Here is a 22,819-nt window from a genome sequence, read left to right on the forward strand (position 1 = left end):
ACTTGCAAATATCTTCTCCCAATCCATCGGTTACCTTTTAGTTTTACTGATTGTTTTCTTTGCTGTACAGAAGCATTTTTTTTTTGATGGGGTTCCAATAGTTCATTTTTGCTTTTGTTTCCCTTGCCCCGGAAGACATGTTGAGTAAGAAGTTACTGTGGCTGAGGTCAAAGAGGTTTTTGCCTGCTTTCTCCTCTAGGATTTTGATGTCTTCCTGTCTTACGTTTAGGCCTTTCATCCATTTTGAGTTTATTTTTGTGTATGGTGTAAGAAAGTGGTCCAGCTTCATTCTTCCACATGTTGCTGTCCAGTTTTCCCAACCACATTTGCTGAAGAGACTGTCTTTATTCCATTGAATATTCTTTCCTGCTTTGTCAAAGATTAATTGGCCATATGTCTGTGGGTCCATTTCAGCATTCTCTATTCTGTTCCATTGATTTGTGCATCTGTTTTTGTACCAGTACCATAGTGTCTTGATGATTACAGCTTTGTAATACAGCTTGAAGTCTGGAATTGTGATGCCTCCAGCTTTGGTTTTCTTTTTCAGGACTGCTTTGGCTCTTCGGGATTTTTTCTGGTTCCATACAGATTTTAGGTTTATTTTTTCTAGCTCTGTGAAGAATGCTGGTGTTATTTTGATAGGGATTTCTTTGACTATGTAGATTGCTTTGGATAGTATCGACTTTGTAACAATTTGTTTTTCCAATCCATGAGCATGGAATATTTTTCCCTTTTTTTGTGTGTCTCCTTCAGTTTCTTTTATGAAATTTCTATAGTTTTCAGTGTATAGATTTTTCACCTTTTTGGTTAGGTTTATTCCTAGGTGTTTTATGGTTTTTAGTCCAGTTGTGATGGGATCAAGTCCTTGATTTCTTTCTGCTGCTTCATTATTGGTGTATAGGAATGTGACCAATTTCTGTGCATTGATTTTATATCCTGCACCATTGCTAAATGCATGAATCAGTTCTAGAAGTTTTTTGGTGGAATCTTTTGGCTTTTCCATATGGAGTATCATGTCATCTGCGAACAGTGAAAGTTTGACTTCCTCCTTGCCAGTTTGGATGCCTTTTACTTCTTTGTGTTGTCTGATTGCTGAGACTAGGACTTCCAATACTAGGTTGAATAACAGTGGTGAGAGTGGACATCCCTGTCGTGTTCCTGACCTTAGGGGGAAAGCTCTGAATTTTTTCCCATTGAGAATGATATTAGCGGTGGGTCTTTTGTTTATGGCTTTTATGATCTTGAGGTATGATCCTTTATCCCTAGATTCCTGAGGACTTTTATCAAGAAAGGATGCTGTATATTGTCAAATACTTTATCTGTGTCTATTGAGAGGATTATGTGGTTCATATTCTTTCTTAATGTGATTTATCACATTGATTTATGGATATTGAAGTAGCCCTGCATCCCAGGTATAAATCCCACTTGATCATGGTGAATAATTCTTTTAATGTTATGTTGGATTTGGTTGGCTAGTGTCTTGCTGAGAATTTTTGCATCCATGTTCATCAGGGAAATTGGTCTGTAGTTCTCCTTTTTTTAGTGGGGTCTTTGTCTGCTTTTGGAATCAAGGTAGTTCTGGCCGCATAGAATGAGTTTGGAAGTTTTCCTTCCCTTTCTATTTTTGGAACAGCTTCAAAAGAATAGGTGCTAACTCTTCTTTAAATGTTTGGTAGAATTCCCCTGGAAAGCCGTCGGCCCTGGACTCTTATTTTTTGAGAGATTTTGATTACTAATTCAAATTCTTTACTGGTTATGGGTCTGTTCAAATTTTCTATATCCTCCTGTTTCAGTTTATGTAGTTTATATGTTTCTAATAATTTGTCCATTTCTTCCAGATTGCCCAATTTATGACATATAACTACTTATAATATTTTCTTATTATTGTTTTTATTTCTGCAGTGGTGGTTGTGATCTTTCCTCTTTCATTCTTGATTTTATTTATATAGATCCTTTCTTTTTTCTTTTTGGTCACACATGCTAGGAGTTTATCAGTTTTGTTAATCTTTCAAAGAACTAGCTCCTGGTGTCATTGATCCGTTCTACTGTTTTGTTTTTATTTCGATAGCATTGATTTCTGCTCTAATCTTATTATTTCCTGTCTTCTGCTGGTTTGGGGTTTTATTTGCTGTTCTGTTCCCAGCTCTTTAAGGTGTACGGTTAGGTTGTGTATCTGAGACCTTTCTTCCCTCTTTAGGAAGGCCTGGGTTGCTATTTACTTCCCTCTTATGACTGCCTTTGCTGCATCTCAGAAGTTTTGGGCTATCATGTTATCATTTTCATTGACTTCTATGTACTTTTTAATTTCCTCTTTAATTTCTTCGTTATCCCATTCATTCTTTAGTGGAATATCCTTTAGTCTCCAAGTATTTATCTTTCCACCTTTTTTCTTGTGGTTGATTTCAAGTGTCATAGCGTTATGGTCTGAAAATATGCGCGGTATGATCTTGATCTTTTTGTACTTGTTGAGGGCTGATTTGTGTCCCACTATGTGATCTATTCTGGAGAATGTTACATGTGCACTGGAGAAGAATGTGTATTTTGCTGCTTTAGGATGAAATGTTCTGAATATATCTGTTAAGTCCATCTGGTCCAGTGTGTCATTCAAAGCCATTGTGTCCTTGTTGACTTTTCTGCTTAGATGATCTGTCCATTACTGTAAGTGGGGTGTTGAAGTCCCCTACTATTATGGTATGATTATCAATGAGTTTCTTTATGTTTGTGATTAATTGATTTATATATTTGGGTGTTTCACATTGGGGGCATAAATGTTTACAATTATTAGATCCTCTTGGTGGATAGACCCCTTAATTATGATATAATGCCATTCTTCATCTCTTGTTACAGTCTTTAATTTAAAATCTAGATTGTCTGATTGAAGTATGGGTACTCTGGCTTTCTTTTGGTGACTATTAGTATGATAGATGGTTCTCTACCCCCTTACTTTCAATCTGAAGGTGTCTTTAGGTCTAAAATGGGTCTCTTGTAAACAGCATATAGATAGGTCTTGTTTTCTTATCCATTCTATTATCCTGTGTCTTTTCATTGGAGCGTTTACCCCATTGACATTTACAGTGAGTACTGAAAGATATGAATTTATTGCCATTGTGTTGCCTGTAGAGTTGGAGTTTCTGGTGATGTTCTCTGGTCCTTTCTAGTCTTTGTTGCTTTTGGTCTTGTTTTGTTTTGTTTTGTTTCCTCTTTTCTCCCCTCAGAGAGTTCCCCTTAAAATTTCTTGCAGGGCTGGTTTAATGGTTACCAACTCCTTTAGTTTTTGTTTATCTAGGAAACTTTTAATCTCTCCTACTTTCAATGACAGCCTTGCTGGATAAAGAATTCTTGGCTGCATATTTTTCCAATTCAGCATGTTGAAAATATCCTGCCACTCCTTTCTGGCTTGCCAAGTTTCTGTGGATTGGGTTGCTATGAACCTGATCTGTCTTCCCTTATAGATTAAGGACTTTTTTCCCTTGCTGTTTTCATTATTCTTTCCTTGTCTGTGTATTTTGTGAATTTGACTATGATATGCCTTGTTACTGGTTGGGTTTTTTTTTTTAATCTAATGGGAGTTCTCTGCTTCTTGGATTTTGATGTCTGTGTCTTTCCCCAGGTTAGGAAAGTTTTCCACTATGACTTGCTAACATAAAACTTCTACCCCTCTTTCTCTCTCTTCATTTTCTAGGACTCCTATGATTTGGATGTTATTCCTCTCTAATGAGTCACTGAGTTCTCTAATTCTTATATTGTGCTCTTTTGCCTTACTTTCCCTCTTTTTTTTTTGCTTCACTATTCTCCATAATTTTGTCTTCTATATCGCTGATTCACTGTTCTGCTTCATCCATCCTTGCCACCGTCAATCCATTTGAGATTCCATCTCAGTTATAGCATTTTTAATTTCATCCTGACTAGATTTTACTTCTTTTATCTCTGCAGAAAGGGATTCTATGCTTTTTTTCAACCCCAGCTAGTATTCTTATTATCGTGATTCTAAATTCTACTTCAGATACCTTGCTTATATCTGTGTTGATTAAGTCCCTGGCTGTCATTTCTTCCTGCCCTTTTTTTGGGGTAAATTTCTTTGTTTTGTCATTTTGGAGGAAGGAAAAGAATTAATAAAATAGAAAATTAAAATTAAAAAATTAAAAACAACAGAAAAATTCTTAGAAGGGAAGCTAGTTCTAGGTGTGTTTTGGTTTGGTTGTTGGAAAAAGCTTGATAGAATAGAGAAAAAAGGGAAGGAAAGGCAAAGGGAAAAAAAAGTAAGAAAATGTTTAAAATTTTAAAAAGATGTATACAGGGGTGCCTGGGTGGCTCAGTTGGTTAAGCGTCTGACTTTGGCTCAGGTCATGATCTCGCAGTTTGTGAGTTTGAGCCCCGCGTCAGGCTCTGTGCGTGTCAGGCTCTGTGCTGACAGCTCAGAGCCTGGAGCCTGCTTTGGATTCTGTGTCTCCCTCTCTCTCTACCCCTCCCCCACTTGTGCTCTGTCTTTCTTGGTCTATCAAAAAACAATAAACGTAAAAAAAATTTTTTAAAGATGTATACAATAGAATAGAATAAAATGAAATGAAGAAAGTAACAGAATTAAGAAAAGTATTAAAAAACTGTAAAAAATGTTTTAATTTAAAAACACAAAATAAATTTTTTTTCTCTTTCTGTATCCAAGAATAAGAAAAGAAAAAGGAAAGAAAAGACAAAAACCAAAACCAAAAAAACCCAAATAGGACCAGTGAGCAGAATGAAATCCGAATGAAATTACATCCAATTTCCCCTAGAAGTATAACTATACAGCACTTTATAGTCCATACACTAAGCAGGAGGGGAGACTTATGGTGGTCCTCTAAGGGCTGAGCTTGGTTGGTGCAGTTGGGGAGGGCTTGGTGTTACAGGTCTGTTCTCCAGTAGGTGGCACTGCGTAACTTACTGGGGAGGATCATTGTGGCATGCGTGCAGGGGTATGCACATGAGCACAAGTGGTAAAAATGGAGTCACCCAGCTTTCCAGTGTCTGGTATCAGAACTCTGCACTCTCACTAGCCAGCAATCAAGAACCCCTAACTTTGTCTCCGGCTCCCATCCACTCTCTGCTTCTACACTGACTGCGTCCAAGCATCGGCCCACTAGGCAGCACCTCCTTCCTGAATTATATCTCATATGGGGCTGTGTTTCCAAACCCCTCACCTCTGAGAGCCCAGCCTCATGGACCCACTATGCCCCTCTGGGGGAGGGTCTTGTGGAGCAATGGCCAGGTGCCAGCTTCCCCCTGGGAACATCATAGGGTCATGCTGCTGCAGAGGCTCAGTGATTGTGGCTGGGTGCCTGCTTGCCCCAGGAAAAGTTTGTGGGATTGCAAGGTAGCGGAGGTTTAGAAATTATGGTAAAACACAACACGCAGCTGGCACCAGGTTTCACTGCCCCCTGGCATCTTTTTTCCAATCCCAGCAAACATGGCTGTTCTCCAGGATCACTAGGACCTTTGCCTGTGGGGAGGCCCCACAGCCTCTACCAAATGTGCTCCTAGCAAGGGAACCACCTCTCCCCGTGTGGCCCACAGACCCCTCAGACCTCACTTCCTGCTCCTGGAGATTCACCCTTCCCACCAGAGCATGGCCAGGTATTGACCTGTGGAATTTTCAACACTGCTTCCCCCTGTTGATAGAGTCCTAGTGGTACTGAAACCCTCTGCTTTCTCCTCTCTCCCTTTCTTGTTCAGTCATTCTTTCTCTTTCTCTCAGCTTCTTTCAGGGGGAGTGCTTTTCCTGGACTCTCCCTTCTTTCTGAGTCCTCTCTCCACAAAAACAGCTCCCTGCCCTCTGCAGCTTCTGTCTCCCCCAGTTCACCTCTCCACACTGCATACCTGCCAGTTCTGTGGTTCAAGTTATGCAGATTGTTGTGTTAATCCTCAGGTCAATTTTTTAGGTGTGCAAAATGGTTTGGTGCTGATCTAGCTGCATTTCAGGGATGAGAGAAGCTGAGAACTTTCAGGCTGTTCCACCAACTTGGCCCCTCCTGCTTACAAAATTTTATACCACTGTTAGTACCCCATTTAGAACAAATCCCTTACTTTGTTTCTTTGGAAATCATAGATACCTTGGGAGTTTTCTCATTTTAAAAATATCTACAAAATGAATGGAATAAAACACTTTATGTGTTTTATCTCTTTTAACAAAGGTTTCAACTGATATAAAGTCAAACAATAAGCCTTGCCTCAGAGGACCCCAAATGATTGCAGAGTATTAATTTTAATAAACATAATTTACCTTTTCCCGATTTAAAGTGTCATTTCTTCCAAATACTTGTTGAGTAGTCTCACTGTTTAACTTATGAATAGCACTCTCATTGAATATTGTCATTACTCATGATGTAAAACCATTTTTATTATGACTTTTAGTTTCATAAGCCTTTGTTTTCTTGTTTTATATTCACATTAGGGTTTTGTTTGTTGCATTTATAGCCAAGATATAAAATATGAAATATGTAATAGTAAGATTTATTTGAATACAAATTATTATTTTTCCTGAAATATTCTTTGAATGTGTCCTTTTTAAAAAGAGTTGATAACCAGAACTTTTAAAAATAGAAAAATGAATGTTATGACTACATATATGGCTGTTACACACTGAAGTCTATAATAACCTTTGTCATATTGTAATAGGTATACTTCTTCTTCACAGAAAGTAACTTAGCAAAAGTTGTCTTTTAAAAAACAAAGTTTTTATTTTTGTCTAATGATTTGAATGATATTTAATGATAAAGTATCTAATTTTTAACTGTTGAAGAGTGACCTATTAATCCTTCATATTTTTCACCAATTATGTAAAGTATAAATGTCTTAATAGATAAATTCAGGATTTCTATGGTTTCATGTCTTTGTAATTTGAGTAACATTACATAGTAGGAAAATATAAAAGGTATTGATAAGCCATTTTTAGTGCTCTTTCAGAACTTTTCCACTTTATTTCAGTTTGGTATTAGATTAGCTGCATTGGAATCAGGTGATTCTATTACATTTATTTATTTATTTATTTATTTATTTATTTATTTTTTCAATATATGAAGTTTATTGTCAAATTGGTTTCCATACAACACCCAGTGCTCATCCCAAAAGGTGCCCTCCTCACTACCCATCACCCACCCTCCCCTCCCTCCCACCCCCCATCAACCTTCAGTTTGTTCTCAGTTTTTAACAGTCTCTTATGCTTTGGCTCTCTCCCACTCTAACCTCTTTTTTTTTTTTTTTTCCTTCCCCTCCCCCATGGGTTTCTGTTAAGTTTCTCAGGATCCACATAAGAGTATATTCCTTTTAAATAAAATGCATAATTTGGGACTCCAAATTTATCAAATCAAAATCTTGGTGGGAGTGGGGCCAATAACCTGAATTTACTGTTAGGTGATTATTATGCATAATACAGTTTTTAAAACGCTGCCTTAAATTGTTTTTATCAATTGAATCTATATAACAGTACATATAGTTTGGTGTTTCATAGAACCCTAATGGTAATTTGAAATTTGTTTTTCTTAACTGTGTTTTAGGGCCAATATGTAGTTAATACTGGCACTACTTATGCTGTTTAATCCACTTTTCTAATAAAAGGCAACCAGCAAACTAATGCCAAACCAGAAACATTGGAAAAGACTGGACATTTGGCTCTGAGAAATGAGATGACTATCATCCTTCACTTCCTTGTGCATATGGCCCTAGGACCAGCTGGAAATACTCAGGAGCCACTATCTGAGGCTACATACCATCAATGACTTCCTAAATCTTTACTGTATTAGATCTAAGCTTTCTAAAAATTTAAAACCTTCTGTAATTTGACCCTTTCTTGCTCTGAATCTAATCTCCTTCTCCTCTTCTTTCCAGCTTTCCCCGTAGTGTGTTCATTCCTGCCTTTGCACAGTTCTCCTTCCCACTGAACATATTGTCATTCATTATCCCCAAAGTACTGGCATGCAATAGGGTTCATTGGGGAACTGATGGAATTGATTTTATATCTGGCTCAAGAAAGGTATTAGACACATAATCACCTCTTAGATTGAAAACTCTGTGAAGGCAAGAAGCACATTCCTTAAAGAGCATAAAGAATGGTTCCTACATGGAACATTGTAATGACTAGGACTCATTCTGTACAGAGCTTATCCGGGTGTATCATGTACACCAAAGTAGCTAATGAATATTATTAGTAGTATTAATAACAACAATGTTTGTTCTGGCCCTGTTGTGGAATCTATGTTCCCTTTAGTCTTTTCATTTTTCATAGGGCACACCAGATTATAGAAGAGGTGGAGTGGCCATCTGTTCTAGATCTAGTCTTGAATATGGAATTTTGACCTGGGGTAAAATCAAGTGCTCTGAGCGTGTGGCCTGGATATATGTGGCATAACTGAGGCTTTGAATCCTCCTAGTAACTGAATAAAACCCATAAGGGAAATTCCTAGAAGTATTTGCTCAATTTGATTGAGCCCTGATATAAGTTTGTTAATGTGCTTATATGTGAGAGTCATATGCCAAATTCCATCTTCTCAATGGTTTTTGTTAGCTCTGAAATAAATATCAGCCAAAGAACAACATTTAGCTGGAGGCTTAAATCATTTAATTACCAATATGTGCTTGCTTTGAAAATATTTAGTAAGATGTTTTGGGCATATAAATTTCTTGCTTCTTTAGTGAGAACATTTGTGGAGGACTATAATTTTATTTTTATATGTACAATTGTTAATACTTTGGCACTGGTCTGTTCTCTTAATTATGATTTTTTTCTATTCTTTTTTCTGAGATTTATTGATATTTAATAGACATATAACATTGTATAATTTAAGGTGTACAATGTAATGATGTGGTATATGTACATAGCATGAGATGTTTACCACAGTAAGGTTAACACATCCTTCACACCTCACATAATTACCATTTTATTGTTGTTCTTGTTATGGTAAAGACATTTAAAATGTATTCTCCAGGCAACTTGCAAGTATACAATACACTTTTGTTAACTGTGGTCACCATGCTGTACATTACACTCTGGAACTTATTTTTCTTATCACTGGAGGTTTGTACCCTTTGATCAGTGTCTCATTTCCCCCACCCCTCAGTCCCTGGCAACCACTGTTCTACTCTCTGCTTCTATGAATTCAGCTTTAGATTCTACATGTAAGAGAAATAATATGGTGTTTGTATTTCTCTGTCTGACTTATTTCACTTAGTATAATGCTCTCAAGGTCCATCCATGTTGCCACAAATAGCAGAATTTCCTCCTTTTTTATGGCTCAATGATATTCCATTGCATGTATATACACTGCATTTTCTTTCATCCATTCATCCATCCATAGATGGACACTGAGATTGTTTTTATGTCTTGGCTATTGTGAATAATGTTGCAATGAAAATAAGGGTACAGATATTTCTTTCAGATCCTGTATTCATTTTCTTCGGATATATTCCCAGAAGTGGGATTGCTGGGTCATATGGTAATTCTGCTTCTAATTTTTGAGGAACTTCTACACTGTTCTCCATAATGGCTGTATCAATTCACATTCCCACCAGTACTGCACAGGGTTCCGTTTTCGACACATCCTTGACAACATTTGTTATCTCTTACCTGTTTGGTAATAGCCATTCTAACAGGTGTGAAGTGATATATCATTGTGGTATTGACTTGCATTTTCCCAATGGTTACTGAGATTGAGTACCTTTTAATGTACTTGTTGGCTATTTGTATGTGTTCTGTGTCAAAATGTTTATTCTGGTCCTTTGTCCATTTTAAATTGGATTATTTGGATTTTTGCTATTGAGTTGAATGAGTTGTATAAAGTTTCCAATTGGGAAGTATGATTCCTCCAGCCTTGTTCTTTCTCAAGATCGCTTTGACTATTCAGGTCTTTTGTGTTTCCATATAAATTTTAGGATAGTTTTTCTATTTTTGTGAAAAATGATGTTGGAATTTTGATAGGGATTGCATTGAATCTATAGGTGGCTTTGGATAGTATGGACATTTTAACAATATTAATTCTTCCCATCCATGAACATGGGATATCTTTCCATTTACTGGCATTTTCTTCAGTTTCTTTCATCAGTGTCTTCATCAGTTTTCAGTGTATATAGATTTTTCACTTCCTATTGTTTTGAGTGCTATTGGAAATGGGATTGTTTATTTTTTCCAGTGTTTTGTTGTTAGTATATAAACACACAATTAATTTTTGTATGTTGATTTTGCATCCTGCAACTTATTGAACTTGATTCTTTTTAATGAGTTTTTATTGGAGTCTCTAGGATTTTCTCTATATAATATCATGTCATGGAAAAACTGAGATAATTTTACTTCTTCCTTTCTGATTTGGATGCCTTTGATTTCTTTTTGCTGCTTAATTGCTCTAGCTAAGACTTCCACTACTATGTTGAATAAGAGTGGTGACAGTGGCACCCTTGTCTTGTTCCTAATCTTAGAGGGAAAGCTTTCAACTTTTCATTGTCAGGGATGATGTAAGCTGTGGTCTTGTCATATATAGCCTTTATTATGTTGAGGAATGTCCCTTCTATAACCACTTTGTTGAGAGTTATTATCATGAGAGGATTGTTGAATTTTGTCAAATGCTTTTTCTGCCTCTATTGAGATGATCATGTGATTTTTATCCTTCACTCATTGTAGTATGTCACATTTATTGGTTTGCAAATGTTGGCCCCATGGTGTATGATCCTTTAATGTGCTGTGAAAACCTGTGTGGAGGAAATGCTGTGGTGAAATCTTCAGGGAGTGCATGAGGGCTATCCTGGTCGTTGGTTTTTTTCAACAGCAAAAGCTGTTGGGGTCCTCTGCAGAACAGGCCACTGTGAAACAAGGTTGTGCCTGCCACGTGTCTGATACTGGTAGCCCAAGCCCTTTTTCCTTGTTCCAGGCCATTTCTGTACACCTCACTTGTGCCAGTCTCTGGGTCAGGTGAAACTGAAGTGGCTCCTTCTTGCAGTGCATCAAAAGGCTGGGGAAGCTGATTGCTCACCCCACTCTCCCTTTCCCAGGGAGGGGAAGGAACTCTTTTCATATTGGTAGTTCCCTGTCTATGCTGAGCAGCACCGGCCTGGGTGATAGGCTGACACAAGCAAAATGAAGCTGTCCTTCTTTTCTTCTACATTTGGTTAGTCTCAGGTTTTTTTGTCCCACTGTGTTTTGGGGCTTTAAAAGGAAGGTGTATACCTTCTCCTTTTTTCCTTGTTATTACTTGCAAGAATTTAGATATGGTGATGAGCCATCTTAAAATATAGAGACCAAAAGCAGTATCCACTTAGGAATGAGGCACAGATGTCTCTTTCATTGCTACTATTAACACTGGTTCTATAGATTCTTGTAAATTAAAATACACAAGAAAAATATATAATTACGGGATGTATACAGCCAAAATGTGATTGTCAGTGACATGTTTTTGGACATAGAAAATCCAAGAGAATCAACTCATGAGCTATTAGAACTAACTAGATAATTCAGTAATAAGTTCTAAACAAAGGTCAACCAACAAAATAAAGTAGCCTTTACAAGTAATAATATATTTTAAAATGCTATTTAAAAATTTTTATTTACAATAATAAAAATAACTATTAAATACCCAGGAATAAATGTTTTAACAAGTGGAAGAAACCTATAAAGCAGACTAAAAAACACTGGAGGACATAAATCAACTATTAAATAAATGGAATAAATACTGTTTTAAGAATAGGAAGAATCAATACTGTAAATGTGAGAATTTATTCCAAAGTTAATCTAAATGTCAGTGCAGTTCTAGATACTGACAAATCGATTCTACAAAAATAACTAAAGGGGCACCTGGGTGGCTCAATTGGGTAAGCGTCTGACTCTTGATTTAGGCTTGGGTCATGATCTCACGGTTCATGAGTATGAGCCCTGCATTTGGTTCTGCACTGACAGTGTGGAGCCTGCCTGGGATTCTCTCTCTCCCTCTCTCTCTCTGCCCCTCCTCCGATCTCGCTTTCTCTCTCTCTCAAAGTAAATAAATAAACCTAAAAAAAATAACTGACAAGTAGGAATAAAGATGGCTAATGAAAAAGAATGGGCAAAGAGAGGAATATTTTCCCTACCAAACACCAAAACATGTTATAAAGCTGTGGTAAATAAAACATCATGATTAGTGTAGAAATAGAGGCATAGAGCGTTTGACAGAATAGAGTTCCACCATTTTCCAGTCCCACCAGTAGTGCACAAGGGTTCCAATTTCTCCACATTCTTGCCAACACTTGTTATATTTTTGATAATAGCCACCTAATATCTCATTCTGTGTGCTTTTTAAAATTTTTTATTCAATTTATTTAAACTAAAAAAAGAAAAAACAGTTCATCCATTTCTCCATACCTGCCCCCCCACTTCTTGAAACCACCAATCTGTTCTCTATATCCATGAGTTTGGTTTTGGTTTGGTTTGTTTGTTTTAGATTCCACATATAAGAAGGTTCGTACAGTATTTGTCTTTTTCTATCTGACATTTCATTTAGTATAATGGTCTCAGGGTTCATCCATGTTGTCACAAATGGCAAGATTTCACTTTTTTAAATAGCTGAATAGTATTCTTGTGTGTGTGTGTGTGTGTGTGTGTGTGTGTGTGTGTGTGTGTGTGTATCTCAGTGGACATGTAGGTTTTCTCCATATCTTAGCTATTATGCTGTGTTGAACATAAGAGCACATATGTTTTTTCAAAGTAGTGTTTTTGTTTCCTTTGGATACACACCCAGAAGTGGAATTGTTGGATCATGTGGTAGTTCTATTTTTAATCTTTAGAGGAACCTCCATACTGTGGTTGTACCAATTTAAATTCACACCAGCAGTGCACAGAGGTACCTTTTTCTTTGCATCCTTGTCAACACTTGTTATTTCTTGTCTTTTGGTAGTAGACATTCTAATGGGTGTGAGGTGATATATCATTGTGGTTTTGATTTGCATTTCCCTGATCATTGATGATGTTGAGCCTATTTTCATGTAGCTATTGGCCATTTGTATACGTTCTTTGGAAAAACACCTATTCAGATCCTCTGCCAAATTTTGGCTCAGATTGTTTTTTGCTATTAAGTTGTATGAGTTCTTTGTATATTTTGAATATTAGTCCCTTATCAGATATATGATTTCCAAATACGTTCTCCCAATCAGGAGGTTGCCTTTTCATTTTGTTGGTGGTTTCCTTTGCTGTGCAGAAGCTTGTTCATCTGATGTAGTCCCAGTTGTTTATTTTTTGCTTTTGTTGCTTTTGCTTTTAGCGTAAGACTAAAAAAAATCACCAAAACCTATATCCAGGAGCTTGCTGCCTATGTTTTCTCTAGTTTTATGGTTTCAGGTCTTCTGTTCAAGTCCTTAATCCATTTTGAGTCGATTTTTGTGTATGGTATAAGATAGTGGTCAGATTTCATTCTTCTGCATATGTCTGTCCAGTTTTCCCAATGCCATTTATTGAAGATACCATCCTTTCCCTATCATACATTCTTATCTCTTTCATCATAAATTAATTGACCATATATGTATCGTGATCATATATGGACATATAGGTTTATTTCTGTGATATGTGTTCTGTTCCATTGAACTATGTGTCTGTTTTTATGCCAGTACCATATGGCTTTGATTACTATAGCTTTTTTTAAAAAAATTCAAGGTAGTTTGATTACTGTAGCTTTGTAATATAGTTTGAAATCAAGGAACATGATACCTACACCTTTGTTCTTTTTTCTCAAAATTGCTTTGACTATTTGGCTCTTTTATGGTACAATACAAATTTTTGGATTTTTCTATTTCTGTGAAAAATACTATTGGATGTTTGGGATTGCTTTGAATCTATGTATTGGAGAGTGTGGACATTTTAACAGTATTAATTCTTCCAACCATGACTGTGAAATATCTTTCCATTTATTTGTATCTTCTTCAATGTCTGTCTTCTTTTCTTTCTTTCTTTCTTTCTTTCTTTCTTTCTTTCTTTCTTTCTTTCATGTAAAAAAGGTGTTTTTATTAAAGCATGGGGACAGGACCCATGGGCAGAAAGAGCTACACTCAGTTTCTTTCATTAATGTCTTATAGTTTTCAATATATAAGTCTTTCACTTTGGTTAAATTTATTCCTAGGTATTTTGTTCTTTTTGATGCAATTGTAAATGGGATTTTTTTCCCTTAATTTCTTTCTGATATTCATTATTAGTGTAAAAAACAGTGACTGGTTTTTGTGTATTGATTTTGTATCCTGCAGCTTTACTCTGAATTTGTTAATTAGTTCTAACAGTTTTTTGATGGAATGTTTAAGATTTTTCTTTATATAATATCATGTGCTTTACAAATAGTGACAGTTTTACTTCTTCTCCAATCTAGATGCCATTTGTTTACTGATTTATTTATTTCCTAATTTCTCTAACAGGACTTCCAATGCTATGTTGAATGAAAATAGCAAGAGTGGACATATTTGTCTTATTCCTGATCTTAGAGGAAAAGCTTTCAGCTTTCCACCTTTGACTATGATGTTAGTTGTGGGCTTGTCATATGTGGCCTTTATTATGTTGAAGTACATTACCTCTATATCTACTTTGTTGAGAGTTTTTATCATAAACAGATGTTGAGTTTTATCAAATGCTTAAGCATCTGTTTAGATGATCATATGATTTTTATTCTTTTGTTAATGTGGTATATCACCTTGACCAATTTGGGAATGTTGAGCCATCCTTGTATCTCTGGAATAAATCCCACCTTATCATGGTATATGATCCTTTTCATTTATTGCTGAATTCAGTTTGCTGATAGTTTGTTGAAGACACAACATTTGCTTTTATGCTCCTCAGTGATATTTGCCTGTAGTGTATGTGTGTGATCCTTTTCTAGTTTTGGTATCAGGGTAATACTGGCCTCATAAAATGTGTTTAGAACAGTTTGTCCCTCTTCTACTTTTTGAAAGAGTTTGAGAAGTATTAATATTCATTCTTATTTGAGTGTTTGGTAGACTTCACCAGTGAAGCTGTCTAGTCCTAGACTTTTGTTTGTTTGTTGGGAGGTTTTTGATCACTGATTCAACTTCCTTGCTAGTAATCAATCTGTTCAGATTTTCTATTTCACCATGCTTCAGTTCTGGTAAGTTGTCTGTTACTAGGAACGTATTCCTTTGTACCAGTTGTAACATTTATTTTGTTTCTGATTTATTTTCATCCTTTTTTCCTGGTGAGTGTAGCTGAAGGTTTGTCGATTTTGTTTATTTTTTCAAAGAACCAGCTCTTAGTTTCACTGATCTTTTCTGTTGTCTTTTTAGTTTCTATTTCATGTATGCCTGCTCTAATCTTTGCTATTTCCTTCTTTCTACTTTCTTTGGGCTTCATTTGTTTTTCTTTTTCTAATTCCTTGAGGTATAAAGTTAGGTTCTTTATTTGACGCTTGTTTCTTGAGATAGGCATTTATTACTGTGAACTTTCCTTTTAGAACTATTTTTGCTGCATCCCATAAATTTTGATGTTACATTTCCATTTTCATTTGCCTCAAGGTATTTTTTATTTCTCTTGATTTCTTCTCTTTCCCATTGGTTATTCAGTAGCATGTTGTTTAATATTCACATATTTTTTAATTTTCCAGTTTTATTAATGGAATTAAATTCTAGTTTCATATCATTGTGGTCAGAAAAGATGTTTTATATTATTTTAATTCTCTTAAATTAAGTTTTGTTTTGTGGCCTAACATGATATATGTTGGAAAATGTCCCATATGCACTTAAGAAAAATGTGTATTCTGTTGCTTGTGGATGGAATGTTTTGCAAATATCTGTTAAATACATCTGGCCTAATGTCATTTAAGACTCATGTTTCCTTATTGATTTTCTGTCTGGATGTTATATCCATTGATATAAGTGGGTATTAAAATCCCCTACTTTTATTGTATTGCTGTTTATTTCTTCCTGTAGGTCTATTAATATTTGCTTTGTATATTTAAGTGTTTCTAGGTTGGATACATAAATATTTACAAATGTTATATCCTCTTGTTAGATTAATGCCTTTATCATTATGTAACTCCCTTCTTCATCTTTTATTTGCAGTCCTTGTTTTAAAGTCCATTTTATCCAATATAAGTATAGGTACTTCAGCTCTCTTTTGGTTTCTGTTCGCATGGAATATCTTTTTCCATCCCTTCACAGTCTGTATGTCCTTACATCTAAAGTGTGTCTCTTGTAGGCAACAGATAGATAGTGTTGGTTTTTTATCTATTCCATCAATCTGTGTCTTTTGATTGGAGAATTTAGTCCATTTACATTTAAAGTAATTATTGGTAAGTATGTGCTTATTACTATTTTGTTAATTGCTTCCTAGCTGTATTTACAGTTCCTCTCTGTTCTTCTCTTCTTCCCTTGCACTATTCCTTTGTGGTTTGATGACTTTCTTCATATATAAGGTATAAGTTATCCTTATATTCTTTTCCCTTTATTGTTTTCGATTTTCTATAGCTTTATTTTCTTATGCTTACCATAAGGCTTGCATATAACAGCTTGTATCTATTGTATCCATAATAGTCTGTTTTAAGTTGATAACAACTTAAGTTTGATCCCATTCTAAAGCTCAACATTTTTATTCTCCTCACTCCATGTTTTGTTTTTGAGGTCATGTTTTACATCTGTTTTATCTTTGTATCTATTAACTAATTGTAATCATATCTATCTTACTACTTTTTGTTTTTTAACATTCATACTATCTTTGTAAGTAACTAATCATTGTGGTTTTGATTTGCATTTCTCTGATGAGACATGATTCTTTACATAGATACTCCTAAAGATTTATAAAACAGCTACTAGTATTAGCAAGAGAGATTAACCATTTCATGAGATGTAAGGCCAAAGTACAAAAATCAGATCTATTTTTATATGTTAGCAGTAAATAATTGGAAAATGAAATAGAAAACTTCCAATTTATAGTAGCATTTAAAAAATATTTAAATAAATTCAAGGGAAGACATGTAATCTACCAAATATTGGAATGAATGTAGAGAATGGAGAATTTTCATCCATTGTTGGTGGTTGAAGATTTGGGGGAAAGGTCTAGTTCTAATAAATAAAACATTCACCTATGATATGACTCAGCAATTCTTCTTCTAAGTATTTACCCAAGAGAAATGAAAACATATGTGTGCAAACATACACACAAATGTGTTCAGCAATATTTATAGCAGTTTTATTCATAATAGTCAAGAATTGGAAATAGCCCAGGTGTCTATCTATAAGAAAATATATTATTATATAATGGAATATTACTCAGCAATAAAATGAAATGAACTTTTTTTTAGAGTTTATTATTTACTTTGGAGAAGGAGGGGCAGGATGAGGGAGAGAGAGAGAATCCCAAGCAAGCTCTGTGCTGTTAACACAGAGCCCAATGTGGGGCTCGAACCCACAAACTGTGAGATCTTGACCTGAGCCGAAATCAAGAGACAGACACTTAAACAGCTGAGCCATCCAGGCACCCTTGAAATGAACTTCTGATATATGTAACAATGTGGGTGAATCTCAAAAACATAAGTGAAATAATCTAGACACAAACCAGTATATGGTGTATGATTTTATTTATAAATTTATAGAACAAGCAAAATTACAGACAGTGGTTTTGCCTTTGGGGCTAGGATTTGGATTGGCTAGGAAGGGACACAAGCAAACTTTCTGAAGTGATGGAAGTGTTCTTTACTTTGATCTGGGTCTGGATTATCCAGTGTTTTCATTTGTCAAAGCTGATAAAACTGTAATTAAGACTTATGCATTTCACTTTATATGAATTTCACTTCAAAATGTATTAAAGAGAACCATAATAAATATTGACGTTTCGTTAATGATGTGAATGCTCAAGTGTTTGGGGGGAGCTGTGTAGATTTCTGCAGCCCCTTTGAAATGCATCAACAAAGTAAGATGGATTGATGGATATGTGAAAATGCAAAATAATTGTAGCATGTAGGTAGTGGGTACATATTTGTTTCTGTGTTTTTAATGTTTATTTATTTTTGAGAGAGAGAGCGCACAAGTGAGGGAGGGGCAGAGAGAGAGAGATGGAGACACAGAATTTGAAACAGGCTCCAGGTTCTGGGCTGCCAGTGCAGAACCCGATGTGAGACTTGAACTCACAAACTGTGAGATCATGACCTGAGCTGAAGTCGGACACTTAACTGACTGAGCCTCCCAGGCATCCCTAGTGGGTACATATTTGTACACCATACATTTATTTCAACTTTTCTGGATGTTTGAAGCTTTTCATAATAAAATGTTAGAGGGAAATGCACTTTGGAAAATTATGACTTGATTATAGAGAGGCAAAATCATCACTACCCCTCCTTTGCGCCTTTGGAATCATGCAGAAGACAAGAATGATGAAGAAAAACTCAACTCCTTTTCACAGCCAACCTAGGTTATAGCTAAAACTTTGTATTTCAAAATACATGGAAGAACAGTGAAAAACAGGTTATTAGTGAAAGCATGCAAAAGGACACAGATATAAGACACCATGGAAAGAAGACTTAGGTGCTACAGATCTCTGAAAGATCAAGACCTCTTAGAAGATGAAGTGCACATGAGGTGCAAATCTGATATCCCCTATTTGCAACAGTGGAACAGGTCTGCAATGGCTTGTGATAGCCATCCTAGAACTGGTTTGCTTCCAAAGAATTGAGGAGGCAGGGCCTAATGAAGAATAACATAGACAATGAATATCTGAAGGAGGCAGCTTTTCTCACAGCAGGCAAAAGAAGAGTTTCCTTACAGTATTAAAAGAAAAAGACGAAAACAACCAAACCATAACAAAAATAACCTGGCTAATGGAATTCATTAAAAAAATTAAAGTCATATGCAAAGTGTCACTAGTCTGGAAGATAGCACAGGCCCCTCTGCTATGTAACTTTCTGCAAATAGGTGATCTAGGAAAAAATCTCTTTAAAAACTGAGTTCTGAGAAATGAACCAACATAGTATCCATACAAATATACTAGAATAAGAATGGAAAAAAGAAACAAAAAGTAAATGGCAGGAAAAAAAAGTTTCACCACAGATAAGTTGCTATCGAGTAGATGAAAATATATTAGTATGGGGCTCCTGGGTGGCTCATTCTGTTGTGTCTGACTTCGGCTCAGGTCATGATCTCGTGGTTCATGAGTCTGAGCCCTGCATTGGGCTGTGTGCTGACATCTCAGAGCCTGGAACCTGCTTTGGATTCTGTGTCTCCCTCTCCCTCTGCCCCTTCCCCACTCATGCTGTGTCTCTCTCTGTCTCTGAAAAATAAATAAAAACATTAAAAAAATTGTTTTAATATTGGTATGAGTTTAAAATGTTAATAATTTCTTCTAAAAAGGATATGTTTAAGGTAGAATTAAATGTAAGAATTTAAGGAAAATATGATGAGACATAGGAGCAGATGAACTTAGGCAGATGAACTGCCAACTTGCTAGTTGGCAGAAAAGCAAAGAAGTAAAAGAAAATAAGTTATCTCAGAAAAATATATATATTGTTGGTTTCATAAGAATGTGTGTGTGTGTCAACACTTGGTGTGTGGCTGTGGGAGGAATTGCCTAGGAAGGGACATCAGAGAAATTTTTGGAGTATGAAGATGTTTTATATCTTGAGCAGGGTAGTGGCTACATACATGCATACAATTCTCAAAGCTCATTAAACGAAACACTTAAAATGCATATGCACTATTTCACTTATTATGTCTAAGTTTAAAAATAAAGTGTATTAGGGGGAAAAGGATTTATGAATCATGTGACAGAGACTCAACATATGTATAATTGGGGTCTTCAAGGAGGAGAACAAATATTGAAGTTGTAATTCAGCAACAATTTCCAGAAATAAAGACTTATAAGAACATAAAATGAACCAGGGAAAATTGATCTTAAATGTGTCATACCCTAGGCGTGTTTTAGTAAAGCTTCTGGATGGGAAAAAAAGAAAGAAGAGCCAAGTAAAAAGTTCGTGTCATGTATAAAGGGGAAAAAACAAAGATGAGACAACTCTGAAGCTCCAGAGCTCCCAATAAGCTGGCATGAAGCCTTTGCAGGAACTGCAGTGCACTTCATTTTTTTCCAGTCCTGCTTCCTGAAGCTTCTTACAGCTGTTGTTTCTACAAAAAACCTCCCACACGCAAATTTTCATCTCAGATTCTGCGTCCAGGTGATCTGACCTGAGATGTACCACAAAGGAAACCTTAATTAATTCTGAAAGGTAGAAATAGTTACAGATAACTTTCTCTGGGAGTAATGCAATAAAACTAATCAATTACAAAACCTGAAAACAGAGGTCACTATGACCTCAGTATTTAAAAGAAAAAAATTCTTGGGTCAAGAAGATAAATGTGAACAAATTACAGAATATCCCTAAAAGAATAACATTCTGGAATGATCAGAACCCACGGGATGGCTAAAACAATGCTCAAAAAAATTGTAACTGTACATATTTACGTTAATAAACAAGAAGAAATGAAAATAAACAGCTCCAGTACTAATAACTAGAATCTAAAGATTAAAATAGAAATTAATGAATTAAAAATGTACAATTAATAAGTGAACAAGAGTTGTTTTTAAAAAAGAAAAAGCATGGGGTGCCTGAGTGGCTCAGTCATGTAAGCGTCCCACTTTAGCTCAGGTCATGATCTCGTGGTTCACGAGTTTGAGCCCCTCGTGGGGCTCTGTCCGGCTTAGAGCCTGGAGCCTGCTTTGGATTCTGTGTCTTCCTCTCTCTCTGCCCCTCCCCTACTCTCTCTCTCTCTCTCTCTCTGTCTCTCAAAATAAATAAATAAACAAACATTTAAAAAGAAAAAGTAATAAAATAGATGGACCTGGCGTTACCTTACCTAATTAAGAAAAAAGAAAGTACAACTATGTGAAACAAGTGATAAGTAACAGTAGCCACAGACTCGGGGGGTGGGGGGGTATCATGGCAGGCTACTTAGCTCAACTACATGCAAATAAATTTGAAAGCCTGGATGAAATGGAAAGTTTTCTAGGAAAATATAATGTTCCAAATTTTGCTCTAGAACAAAGAGAATACTAAAACCAAGTTGTCAGAAACGTACCTTCTTACCTTCCCTTTCAGTAAATACTAAGTAAGCCAAATTCAGACAAGTGCTACCAGTAAAGAACAGATCAATTTAATCTCATCAAAACTACTGTAGCACATGGAAAGAGAAAGGTACCTCCAATTTTTTTTTAAAAAGACTGCACACACTGGGTGTTATATGTAAGTGATGAATTACTAAATTCTATTGCTGAAGTCATTATTACACTATTTGTTGACTAACTTGGATTTAAATTTTAAAAAAAAATTGGATGCTTAACTGACTGAGCCACATAGGCGCCCCCTTGATTAACTATTTTTCAAGTTGTTTTGTAAAGAAAATTATTTTGTGTGGATTATTTTTAGAATTTGGTGAATAAATTACACCATTATAGATTGTTACAAAAAAAAAGACTGCACAAAACTAAAAGAAATCAATCTCACATTAATGTAGAAATCCTATGATAAAATGTTGGCAAATAGAGGTCAACAGCACATCAAAAAATAATATAGCACACCAACTGGAGTTTATTCCAGAAATGCAAGGATAATTCAAATCCAAGAAAATTACTAATAATCCTATTAATAGCTTTATGATGGAAAATCATGATAGTTTATATGGATGGTAAAATGGGCTTAAGACAATTTGATATTTTTATAAGAAATAAAAATGAGTAGAAAACTATTAAATTACATATTATAGATTAATATATTAAAATATATTTCTTAACATTAAAATATGGCTCTCATCTCAAAGCTGGCATAGTATTTCCTAAGAAGTAAAAGGACTGTCACTAAAGTTAGGAAGAAGTCAAGCATGTCTATCAGTGCCGGATTCCAGCTCCAGCAGGTCCAGGGGTTCCCAAAGGATGAACGGCGTCGCGAAAATAACAAATGGACACAGACCACAGCAGTATGTTAGACTGGCCGCTTTATTGTGGCAAGCGTGGCATTATATTTGTTAGCAGTTTCCTTATAACGTGTGTCATCTATGTTTTCTGGCATTACCTGATTCTAAAGATGTTCCTTTGTGTAATCACCCATTAAGGAACAACATAGTTATTTTCTTGTAACGTTCCCTCCTGCCCTTTCAAGGTCATCTAGCTCTCAACACCTCAAGGGGAACGTTTACAGGGACGTGACTTCTTAATTGTTCCTTTGAACCATTTGTGGTACAAGGAACAAAAGTATTCGCTTTGGTCTGGGGTGCCCAGAGGGAGCCAAGAGGGCCCTGGGAACCCACGCCTTATGCGCTCCCAGAGAGACAATGTATACCTAGGAACTAATGAACCGTTCTGTACCTTAACCCACCAGGTCCAGTTATCATCTGGAATGCCTCCTGGGGGCCAAATGGGCCTAGGGGTTGGAGTAACTTGTATCCGTAGATACATTCCTTTGTTGCCAGAGTGGGGATTTCGAACCCGTTTGTCCCCCTCCTTGGCTGGAAAATATATGGGGCCGTCCTTCCTTTAGGGAGAGGAGTCTTTATAGGGGGTGGCAAGGGCTGGATGTAGGGCTGCATGATTTCCTTGCGGAATCTTCTTTCTTTCCCCAGTGGTTCTTTTCCCGGGGGGCCTGTCGTGGGCAATTCCCCAACCGACAAATCCCCAGGTGCTTTCACTGGGAGGGGGGCTGCCCTGACCAATGCTAAGGCCAAATTACATAAAAGCAGGAGTATGAGAAGCTTCACTTTCAGTGGGCCGCCATGCAGTGCCAATCCGTCCACCTCCCAGGGCCCTGCCATCAGGCTGGTTGGAGAGCTTGGCTTCTGGCACATCAGTACTACTATTTAATACTGTTTG

The 22,819-nt window shown here is 36.2% G+C and overlaps 1 protein-coding gene across 3 annotated transcripts in view; it reads left to right on the forward strand.

Annotated features, from left to right (window-relative positions):
* CNTLN (centlein) overlaps positions 1–22,819 on the forward strand; it is a 315,491-nt gene that overhangs the window by 273,430 nt on the left and 19,242 nt on the right. Inside the window, exon 24 of one of the 3 annotated variants that reach the window (XR_008424205.1) lies at positions 5,459–5,610. The exons of the other annotated variants lie outside the window; for them this stretch is intronic. The gene's annotated coding sequence lies outside the window, so the exon portion shown is untranslated. The remainder of the gene's footprint in view (positions 1–5,458; positions 5,611–22,819) is intronic. 3 annotated transcript variants of the gene reach the window in all.

The sequence above is a fragment of the Panthera pardus genome, unplaced genomic scaffold (genome assembly GCF_024362965.1).
Source record: "Panthera pardus isolate Hobbes unplaced genomic scaffold, ASM2436296v1 HiC_scaffold_20, whole genome shotgun sequence".
Lineage (NCBI taxonomy): Eukaryota > Metazoa > Chordata > Mammalia > Carnivora > Felidae > Panthera > Panthera pardus.